Source organism: Drosophila mojavensis, unplaced genomic scaffold, assembly GCF_018153725.1.
Source record: "Drosophila mojavensis isolate 15081-1352.22 unplaced genomic scaffold, ASM1815372v1 contig_80, whole genome shotgun sequence".
In the NCBI taxonomy this organism is placed as follows: domain Eukaryota; kingdom Metazoa; phylum Arthropoda; class Insecta; order Diptera; family Drosophilidae; genus Drosophila; species Drosophila mojavensis.
Genome location: NW_025318906.1, coordinates 5658935 through 5671225, shown reverse-complemented (window position 1 = coordinate 5671225; position 12291 = coordinate 5658935). Strand labels below are relative to the sequence as shown.

General features: G+C 36.4%; 1 protein-coding gene across 2 annotated transcripts in view; it reads right to left on the bottom strand.

The window, feature by feature from the left end:
• LOC6578863 (myocyte-specific enhancer factor 2) overlaps nt 1-12291 on the bottom strand; it is a 64919-nt gene that overhangs the window by 45247 nt on the left and 7381 nt on the right. For both annotated transcript variants that reach the window (XM_032729604.2, XM_002004726.4), the window contains exon 2: nt 2502-2552. The gene's annotated coding sequence lies outside the window, so the exon portion shown is untranslated. The remainder of the gene's footprint in view (nt 1-2501; nt 2553-12291) is intronic.

Below are 12291 nucleotides of genomic sequence, written 5' to 3'. Positions count from 1 at the left end.
TCGCCTATTACAATCTCCTTTAAACTGAAAAGCCAAAGGAAATCTGTTGCACTTGCATAATTTCAAAATCATAAATAAAAGATTAAAAATTGCATTTTAATTTACTTGCGTCGCGCTCTCCTTATAGACTTTGTTTGCCAAAAGAAAATAACAAATGATATGCATACGGGCGTGTGTATGAGTGCTACGTATAATTTAAAATTAGCACGCAAGTGAAAAAAAAAAAAAAATAAAGAAAACATCAATATTTTTACATACATCTCGGTTCAATATGCACGATTTTCTATGGAAATTCCAACAAGGAGTTATTTTTAAACTAGCTTGCCGATGTCTGCCAGTTGCTCTTCCCTCTCTTTCTCTGTGTGTGTAGGTGGGTGTGTGTGTGTGTGTGTAAGGGGTGTATGTGGCAGAATGCGTCTGTTTATTGTCAAAAATCCTTAGCAGCAGCGCCAAGTGTTAGGCGCAAATAGAACTTAGGTAAACTAAAGCTGTATCTCCCTCTCTTTTTGCATTGCTTCTTCCACAGTTTTCTACTCTCTATATGTTTGTGGTTTTCTCTCTCTCTCTCTCTCTCTCTGTCATATATACATTTATTTATACATTCATATAAATAATATGTTTATCTATACTCTCCTCTCCATATCTCTTGCAGTCTCTATCGCAACTTTCCTCTTAACATGTATACTCTCCTCTCTCTCTCTCATCTGTCCCTCTTACCTTTCTTCTGCTTTCATTAAATCGACAGCTGTCTTTCTCTGTCGCATCTCTATCCATCTACTTTCCCCTCGATCTATAGAGATTATCTCCCTCACTCTCTGCTTAACCTCGATTTCTATTCCTCTCTATACATTATTTATTTCATGTCTATCTCTACATTCCCTTTATCTCTGCTTTCCACATACTATGTCGCTTGCTATTTTCATCTCTTTCTAGCTCATTAAATAGGCATTTTTTTTTCTTTTTATATGTCTCTATCTCTCATTCTTTTTTATCTACATTCCATCTGTTATTCTATCCCTCAATTTATGTCTTATTTCTCTATCGTTATTTCTCTATCTCCATCTCTCTCTCACGCTCTCTCTCTTTCTTCGTTTGCCTTTTTCTCCTTCTGTTCCTTTCTGTTTCCTTCTCCTTCCTCTGTAATATTCTCTCTCCTTGCTTCTCTCTTACTTTGTATATCACTGATTTAACCTGGATCTGTATTTAATCCTTTCTTTTCTATATTAGAGTAAAGAGAGAGAAAGCGAGCTATCTTCCATTTTACCGTTACAGCCTACAACTTAATGTCGCCACAAGTCGTACCCAATCCGCATGGCCTTTTGCGTGCCCCTACTTTAAAGTCGCTTTGCGCCTCAATGTATGCTACAGCAAAGTTAATATATTAATGCGAAATTCAATGAGTTTTACACATACACACACACACACACGCAAACCAGTACACCTACACACCTACACACACACACACACTCACACACATTACACGCTTAATTAAGGACGCTAGGATCTGGGCGAGCATTACTGTCCCTCTAATGGAGCGCAACTAAGGAGCCCTTGTTCAGTTACTACTTGCGGTTAATATTTAACACACATAAACACATACACACACACATTGATAGAGAGCTCAACGCACCTGTGTGCTGTGTATGTAAGCGTAAAATTTGATTGAAAGTGATGAATTAATGAGGCGTTAAATGAATAAATGTTAAATGAATTCTCTCTGTTGCCGCCCTATTGAACCGGAAGTTGGCCGCAACAACAACAACAAAAACAACTACAACAACAACAACAACATAAATGGCGTTAAGTCCTCTGTGGCTTGCAGCGATGTAACAAAACTTCAAACTTTCAACTGCGCATTGTAAAAACTAGCTTAATTGATGGTATAGAGGGAGAGGAAGAGTGGGAGAGGGAGAATGGGAGAGAGAGATGGAGAGGCAGGGTAGGTAAGAGCGATTGGGGTTAGGACAGAAATGTGTTAATCAGAAGCTCAACTATTGTTGTAGTTAAATCTTGTTTAAGTAGAGGAAATGTAAGAGAGAGAGAGAGAGAGAGAGAGAGAGAGAGAGAAAGGAATAGGGAGAGAGAGAGTAAGAGAGTGCAAGGATTTCTTAATTGAAGCTTAACTCTTATAATAGGTAAATCTTGTCCAGCTTGAAATTTTCATATTTGGTTTTTGAGGTTTTAGATTGGACTCCATTATTTATCTGAATAGCCAAAGGCCTGTGCAGTCTCTGGATCAGCAAAGTTGAAGTACTTTTATACAGCTTGCAAATTTCGGTTACAAAGTTCTCAATTGATTTGATAAACATATGACAGATGATAAGGTTTGCTAAGTTAATTAGAGTGAAACAAAGTTGTTGCCAATAAATAAAAAAAAATTGCTCAAATATTTTAACTACTAATACAAATTTCATATTTAAAGTTTACCCTAGTAAATATTAGATATATATTCCCTCTTATATAAACTTTAGGTCTTATATATGTTTGAAAATCAACTTTACCTGTATATTATGGCTGCAGTCTGTGAAAATTTTGCTGCATTAAGAATCAAACTGCAAGAAAAATAGAAGAGAAAAATATATATTAGTATAAAATGTAATTAATAAGTTAGAAACTAAGAGCAGTGTAAGAAATAGATATTAATAATATTGTTTCCCACATCAGTTTAGCTCATTCATCTCTAGGCATGCCCAATATTTTTGCCATGACTGTCATAAGTCAATGAGTTATTTAAAGTATCATTAGCTCTGCTCGCTAAATAATTTAATAACTCTGTCATTTTCACAGACAAAACTAATTTAGTGAATAACAGGCTTTTTTAATTACCTTTTTTTTTGGCAATGTTAAAAATATCTTTAAAGTTGCATATTTAGAACAGATTTATGTAAATTTTGTATTTTTCATGTTTAGTAAAAACAATAATGAAGTCGTTCACTGAGTTCATTTCTGCCATTAGTTTACAGTAAAACTTCAATTTGGCATTCAATTTCTTTTGCTTTGCGTCTCTCTGTATATTTTTCCATACTTTCTAGATTTCTCTTTTTCTCCTAGTACTATTCAGGATTTCTCTTGCTCTTTGTTTATTTGCCTCTCATTATTTTTCATCTTTTTATTTTCATACACATACACATGAACATCTCCGTTCTGACTTAACTTTTGCCAAAATATTTCAAAAGTAATTTAAATAAAAGAACAAAGGAAATTCCTAAACATTTCAAGGACATCAAAAGGCCTCTTACAACTGTAAACAGCTTAAAAGAATAATTTAAGTGAGCAATAAAAATATTTGCTTATCAACTAATTGCCAAAAAAAAAAAAAAAAAACGAGCCCAAAATACTTGAGAACTTTGTAAACAATTGTTTAAACTATGCGGCAGCTGACTCAAAATGTTAGATAAAGCTAATCTCCAAGTGATATGGCTGTATCTACATATATAAATAGATACGGGAGTTATCTATAAATAGAACTGCGCTCACTCACATAGATTTACATAATATTAAATTTACAAATATTTAATTTGCTGTTTGTTTGATTTTTGTTGAGTTTTTCCATTTATGTTAGCGCCACGAAATGATATGCAGGCTATTAAATAAATGGGAATAACTAAACACGCACACACACACACACACACAGAAAAAGATATGCATATGCATGATTGTGTGTGTGTGTGTTTGTTAAGGATAATGCGATTTTATGCTGTAACAAGCTATTAGCACCGGCAAGCGTCAAATCGTAAACGAAATCCCAGAAGTCGCAGCCATCCAAGTGCCAGCGAGTGCCAGGCACGCAAAAAAGAGTTTACACACACCCACACACCGACAAACTCACACACACACTCACACACACACCTGCCTCATATCTATGTAAATTGTAAAAAATTGCAATTTAGTTTTATGAGCTCGCGGCTGCAACGTGAAGCGAAAAATAAAGCCAAAATAAATGTTATGATAGATACCAATTTGTTTGCCATTTGGCTGGAGTGGAGGCAGCAGGAGGTAGACAGAGCGGCGGGCAGAGTGGGCGTGCCAGTTGCATTGGCTATCAAAATGCAAGCTGCGTGCAACGCGGTGTCAATCACTCAAGCCAAGCTAGCAAAGCAAGCAAGTTGCAAGTGGCATGTGGCAAGTGCTACCACAGAGCGTAAAACAAACAGCGCCGCATTGCATTTCCGCTGCGACAGATAACAACAACAACAACGGCGACAACAATGAGAACTTGCTATGCAAATGCAGCCGCGTTGCAAGGTTCTAAAAATTGAGACCCAACCCAGGTCCAAGCCCAGGTCTAGGCAAAAGCCATTCACTTCGTGACTTTGGTCAGCTGCGAATTGAAGTTTTCGCTTTCGCTTTTGCTATTAAGTCTTAAGTATAAAACATTGAAGCGAGATGCAGTTGAATAGTTACGAAAGGCAAAATAAAAATTTGTTTAAAATTCGTAAATGAAAACGCATTAAATATATAAATATATACTCAATGTATTCAATATTCAAGATTACAATTTATTGCTTTAGATCGGTTTACACCATATCCACCATATACACCACACACCAGAGACCATACACACCATACACTTCTCTATTTCACTCTCCAAATCACCCTCTTCACAAAAGAGAGCATGCAACAATTGCCTGAGATCAAAAAAACCAATGGCTGGCAATGCATAGGCTACAGCTGCTCTTCACTCATATAACGGGATCAAAAGCTAAATCTCCTTGCTTTGCCCGCGCTCTAAGACAGCTGAGATTCGCTCATATAACGGCATCATAGACAAGCTCTTCAGGTCATGCTCGCTCTCTTTCCAACGCTCTCTTTCCAATGCCTGCTATAACGGCAGCAAAAGAAATATATGTAAATCAGAGCCAAACAGTACAGGCAATAAATATCTGTCCTGTGTTTAGATTTACTCTGTTACTCTTTACATCATATGTGCTGCATTCTAAAACATTCCCCACAAGTTTTCTAACCGCCCTCGGCATTGCATATTAAATGCCAAGTGCATATAAATTCATATGCATTTTCCAGTACAAGCATGTCCTTGAAATAACACACAACAGCAGCAACAGCAGCAGCAGAAACGACTCTTGTGGCAAGTGTGGCGTCGACTATGAACCTGTCTACGACTTTGGCACTGTGCCTGCTGCCTGTAATTGATAAGCCACAAAAGCCCCGCCACGTACTCCCCCAACCAAGCCCAAGTTGAGTGACTGTCAAGCGAACGCCATTTGCATTTCTAATCGAGTTGAAAATGTCGCCGGAAACGGTCGCAAAACATAAAACCAAATACCCACACACACACACACATGCACACACATACACACAGATACGCGACTATTTTAGCATATTTTGATTGGGCGTTAAATTTTGACAGACTAAAGGCAAAAGCACAACGCAAACGCCACAAAGTATGCAGCAAAGCCAAAAAGTCAACATCGGTTGAAAAATAGCTGCAAGCTGAATTTCTGCGCGCGCGTGTATGTGTGTGTGCGTTTACTTTGCCGTTGCTTTTTTTAGTTGCAGCTAATTTTAGAGGCGAAAGTTTAAAGTTGAAAGCATTTCCGCATTGCATGTTATTTTGTTGCTGCGCTGACGTCAGCCGGGCGACGCGAGCGACGCCACGCAGCCATTTTGAATGCAATTTTTAAATGTTAAGTAAATAATTTATGCGCCGCTTTCACCGCTGGGATGGTCTGGATATCCCCAAAAGCCACGGCAGCTAATTGAAAATTCCGCTGCATAACGCAAAGGCGCATTAAGCTCAACTCGCATTTGAGTGGGTTTCGCTTTGAGCGCATTAACTGCTGCCTCTGCCGCTGCCACTGCTGCACACGCATTGAGCTTTTAACGAGCAAAGAGTACACGACGAATAAACACGCCCCCTAGCGTCAGCAATTGCAATTTCACCAGTGCGCCGGCCAACCCTCGTTCAAGTTCAATGCAATGCCAAGAGGCCAGCAACGCTGTCCTTGACGCCAACGCCGATGTCGATGTCGATGTCGACGCCAACGCCAACGCCGACGGCTGTGCAAAGCGTGCAACAAAGCTGCCAAGCGACGCTTAACATGGGCAATGGCAACTGCCCGTTATTTTTTTCTTTTCTACTTCTTCTTCTTTTTGCGTAATGTGGGCGTGCGAGGGCGAAACGGTCAGCCCTTGCAACAGGGCAAAGAGTGTGGTGGAAAGGTGGATTTCACACGTGTGTTGTGTGGTGTTTCTGTGCTTTAGTATGCGAGACGATTGCTTGAGCAAATCCCAAAGGTAAACAATGCAATGTGAAATGTGAGGCATGGGGAGTAGGAGACTTGTGAATGCACTGGTAATGGTTTACAAAACTATTAGGAAAAAAATTATAATCAATTAAAATAAAAGAAAGAAATGTAATCAAAACAATATTTTTAAAAATTTATAGAATAAAACACAAATATTGAAAAAAAGTTAAAATTTCTGGTGAATACAAAATTATATATAATAAACAGAAAAATACTAAAAATGAAGAATGTTAGAAAATGTACAGAATTAAAATAACTAGATTATAAATTATAAAAAATAAAATAAAATAGATGAACAAAAATTATTGATCATTGCTCAGGTTAAATTATTAAACCTAGGTTTTTCCTGTGTGCTTAGTTTATAGGGAGGTATATACTAGTAATGCCATCAGTGTAAGTACTTAGCCGTTCTGGCTAAGCGTAGTTGTCTATCTAAACTGTAGTTACTCAATATAACGCCAAATACTATTAAGTATTGACATGTACTTGAATAATAACTACAACTAAAGCGTTTAGCGTCTGCCACCTTCTTCGTTAGTTTGTTTGTCCTCTAATTAGTTTATGCGTAACACTCAAGAAAAATTGTATAAGAAAATGCGATTAGTTGAGACAGAGCACACGAGAACAAGCGTTACGACTAGCCGTACATATAGATTTTATAGTACTATAGATACTAATAGTAGTAACTGTCTAGCATTCAAGAATGGTATATTTTTGTTATGCCTAGTGTTTATGAATATTACTCAGACTATATGGAAGTACCTTAAGGGTAACCATGCATTAAAAATGTAAAGCTTAAGTTAGAAAGTGTCTATTTTACTATGAAACCATATGGCACGTAATATCAATCAATTGTTTTAACTACATTTAATAAAGTATCATTTATTGCTGTACTTTGCGGATGTGTAAACAAATTCCGATCATAAAATTCTACTCTATTGATATGAAATTTTCCTATCAATATAAATATATGTATGTAAATATAAACCATATAAGCATACAGCTGATAAGAATTAAGCAATAATTGAGAAATGTATCAGCTAGACTCGACATAACGTATACGTAATCCATGACGTATACGTAATATTGAAATATTCAGATATCTGCAATGGGCTGTCCGATTTATTGGCATCACGTGAAAAGCAGAGAAATTATACATATTTGTTTACAAATCTACATGCAACAATCACAAGTGTTACACTCGCAAACAAAGTAAACAAATAAACAAGCAAACAACAAAAGAGGCGCAACTCGTTTAATCAGCTCAACAAATAGGAAAAGCGCTTAAGATAAATGTCACCCAGTGATGTTGTTGTCGTTGTTATTCTTGCTGTTTATGCTACACATGCTCGTGGCACTTGTCGCACAATAACAACAACAACAATCGAGAGGAAAAAACAAACTTAACTAAAGTCACGTGTAAACATTCGAAATGCTGTAAATTGGTATTTATTGTATTTATTGCAAGTGGCGAAAGAGCAGCACAAAAGACAGATGAAGAAACAAACACATTACACACACATGCACGCACACACGCAAAGCCAAAATGAATAAAATGTGATAAATACGAAACGGCGAAAAGTCAACAAATTGCGAGTTCAACTAAGAAAAAACAAGTAAGAAGGCTCTAGTCGAGACTGCTCGACTAGGAGATACCCTGAACCCTCTAAGCTGATATTCTAATAATTCTGCATTTTTATGCGCACATACACATGCATCCACACGCACGCATAAGCCTGCGCTCTGCTAACTGCGCAGTAAGCAGCGGCTGCGCTGCAGTGTGGGCAATATTATGAGAAATTATTTGTTGAATAATTTCTTTTGTAGACATAAGATCTTAATGAAACTTTCAGAGTATAATCATATAATGAATATGTGTGTACATTCCAAAGCACAAGTCTCTAGTACTTGAAATGCGTTTTTTACAAATTGGGGGCGAATGGGGCGTGGTATCCAAAATCTGTAAATTACAAAATCTTTATATTCATTAACTTTATATACAACGCAAATTTGAAGTGTCCAGGTCTAAAAGTGTTCAAATTAGGCTGAAAAAACAATGTCGATTTTTCGATTATTCTCGATAAAAAAGTTATCGGATGAGTTATCGAAAAAATAAAGCAAACTTGTACTGCCTATGGTATACACGAGTATGCATGCCAAATTTCAGCTCTCTAGCTCTTATATCTTCTGAGATCCTTTTGCTCATACGGACGGACGGACGGACAGACGGACAGGGCTATATCGACTCAGCTCGTCGTCCTGATCAAGAATGTATATACTTTATGGGGTCTGCGATGATTCCTTCTGCCTGTTACATACTTTTCACAAAACCATTATACCCTGATTTCCCATTTTCAATGGGTTCAGGGTATAAAAAGTAACAGCCACAACAACAGCAACACGCACATATAAAGATTTGTTTGCCTCTTGCGAGCCGGAATCCAATTAGAATAAAGCGTAAAACACTCAGCAAGCAGAGATAGAGAGGGAGACAGAGAGAGAGCAACGACAGCGGCAACTTTTCTGCAACGCTCGCTGCTGCGGCCTGCATAAATGACATCACAACAATAACAACAACAAGCCAAAACCAGACGCGATAACAGCGTCGCAGCAGAGAGAGAGCACAAAAGAGAGCAAGCACAAGAGAGCGTGAGAGCGCGCCAAGCATGTAGTATGACATCAGCGTGTGCACGATTTGTTAACAGTTAATCGCACGATCGTTGCCAGCGGGTGGTTGGGGTGTTTGAGTATTGCGTGTGTGTGTGTATTGAAAAGGTTCGGAAATACTTGATTTGATTGGTTCGTGATTTATTCTCTTCTCATCTTTTGTTTTGGGCTTTTCGAATTTCGATTTTTGTATTTTTTTTTACTTTTTTCCTGTTCAACTGATTGTGCTTAGCATGGTTTTTATTCCTATAAGAATAAATGTGAACACGTGCCCCAATATGGCTGTAGTTAAGCGTGGATGTGTTTGGCTGTGTGTGTGTGTGTGTGAGTGCGTAGTTAGCTGCTGCACAGCGAGCACTCATTAAACTTTAATTGACGCTTCATTTGGTGGCTGGAAACGCGTGAAATCTCTTGAGAACCGGTTTACTTGAACCAATGTTTGTCTTGCCAAAAAGCAAAAAACAAAAACTCTGCAAAACAAGCAGAAAAAAAATACAAATTCCCAAAACCGCAAAATCATACTTACACACACTTGCACACACACATACAAAAGCTCTGCTGTGCCTAACTGTCGACTCTTATAATTTGTTCTTTATTGATTTATTCCCTTAGCTGCTTTATCAACTCGCTACTTCTTATTGGAATCTTTTTTTTCACACTTTATATATTTTTTTGTCATTATATTTGATGTTGATTATTTTATTTTGCTTTGTTTTCTTATGTGTGCGCCATAAAACTTTCGCAGGAATTTGAAATACATTTATCATGTTTTCTTTAATTTTTTTTTTTTGGTTTGACTTTAGTTGTGGCTTTGTGGCAGACAGGTTGACACCTTAATCACCTGGCCGCATTTGAAGCATACGATTTGTGTTTTCGCTTAAATAATATTGTCTAGCGGTCTGCAGATGCCTAAGTTCTGTTCACATATCTACTATATATGCCCTCTAGCTATTTGCTGTCTCTTTCTTCCACTTATTCCGCGTCATTTGGTCTAGCCATCGATCGTTCAGAGCATGAGAGACAATAGAAAATCTTAAGATAATACTTGGATTAGAGCTTAAGACTAAAAAAATAAAAAACTTTTTTCGATTTCAAGGCTTTCAGATCTTTCAGCATAGATCAGCACATCTGCTCACTTAGAAATATTTTAGTTAACCCAATTATATACGCAAGTAAATATCACAATTTATCTTATTTGTTTTTCTTTTGAAGACATTAATGGAATAAACATGAAATGACAACAAATTGAAAATTTTATCACATATTAATGAAAACTAAGAAAACAATTTGTTTTTATTGGAACAGCTGCTAGTGGAAAATGACGTTTCGAATTTCATTTCAATCATTCGGAAGTGGAGAATGAATAAATTGAGTGAGATTGACAATGAAAAAGTGTAGGACAAGCAGAAGGGAGATAGAGAGAACGAAATGGAAAGAGAGGAGAGTGGATTAGAAAGGATGTGCGAGATACAGAGCTAAACAGAATGAGAGCGAGAGGAAATGAGAGAGGTAGAAAAGGTGTAAAAGAGACGGAAATAGAAAATGAAGCGAAAGAGAGTGAGACAGAGAAAAAAAGCGTACAAAAGATATAGAGCGGGACACAGTCAGAGAGAAATAGAAAGAGAACACAGAATATGGAAAAATCAAGATAAAGAACTGATAATTATATCTGCCATATGAATATTCTAGAAAGATTTATAGTATACTCTTCAAAAACTCTCGATATATCGTCGTGCTTGCCAACGTAAAATTATTACTTGTAGTATTTTTTCATGAATATTTTATATTTGCATTTTTCTCAAGATTCTCTTATTTGCTCACTTGATTTACAAGATCATAATTGCCCAACAAACGAACAAATTCTTTGGCTCTATTATTTATTTTATTTATTTACTCTTTTTTATATTTCCTCACGTTTAGTTCTGGTCCACACTTCATTTAACTGCCTCGTTGCTATTCGCGTTTTGTGCTTGTTCGTTTCTAATGTGTTGATTTGCTCAATGAAAGCAATTAAATCAAGAGGGCCCCAAAGTGGCCGAGTCTGGATTTATATACATATAGTATAATGTATATGTATATATATGTATTTTTACATATCTGTATATAGTATGTGTACAAACCAGGCTAATGATCTCAAGGCAGTTGTTGCTTTTGCTGATTAATAATTTATTCACATAAATACATATTTATTTGTACATATATATACACACAACAAATTATTAAAAATTTTGAAACTCAACACATATACAAATTTTTGCATAGTCAATATTTATTTTATTAAATTTTATATGTATTAAACGAACACAAAAAATTGTCTTTTTTCTTTTTTTTTTTTTTTTTTCCTTGGCAAAGATTATGTCTCAGTTTTAACTACTTTTGTTATGACACTTGAAGTACCCTGCAAGCAGAGCAGTAGGGTCTGATGCAACTATAGAAATATTGTATAACAGCTATAAGGTGAAAATCTCTTTGCTGTTTTAGTATAACAATTTTAGGAAATGTACTAATTGAACTCATGTATAACAGTTATAAACAATTCGGAACAGAAAGCGCTTGTCTCTATCACTTTTAATGCCACTGTATAACAGTTTTAAAGGATAATTATAAGTAACACTCTGTGCGTATAACAGTTGTAACTGTCTACCAGAAAAAGTTACTTATTCTTCACATATTTTTTCAAACATTACAAACATCTCTATATATACACACAATACAGGGTATCTTTAAGTCATGTCACACTCATCAGTCCGCTCGCTAATGGCGTTGTACGAAATATTTATAAAGCCACCGCGTTTTGAATACATTTGGCTCGATGATTCTTCGATTTTGTGATCAAGTGTTTTCAGCCACAAAAGGCTTAAAAATTGAATTCAAAAAAATAATAAAAAAAAAAAATTTTTTTTATTTGAATTGATTTGCGCTTCAATTAAATCACAATTACTACACTTACAGCAATGCGCTACATTTACTTTACCTAATTAAAAGTTTTCTATTATTTTATAGAACTTTAGCCCATTTAATTAGTTGAGGGCGCTGAAAGGCAGCAAAAGTTTTTGTCAAAAGCTGCTTTGAAAGGACGCCAAACAAAAACAGAAAATAACGAATGAAAATTACTAAAGAAAAGAAAAAGGAAAATGCGTACAAGCTGCTCATTAAACGGCATTTAAAAGTCAGGTAAAACCTAGCGTATGACCAATCCAATTGGAATGGGTTTAGGCCCAGGTAAAACGAATGGGCATTAGAGGGAAGTGAGTTCTTCTAGCCATGTTCATGGCCTATTCTTTGTGGGCGTAACAAAAGCCAAGCAGGTGTCACACTCCCACAGCGTATTGTTTGCCCCCCTTCCCCCTATGTTCAT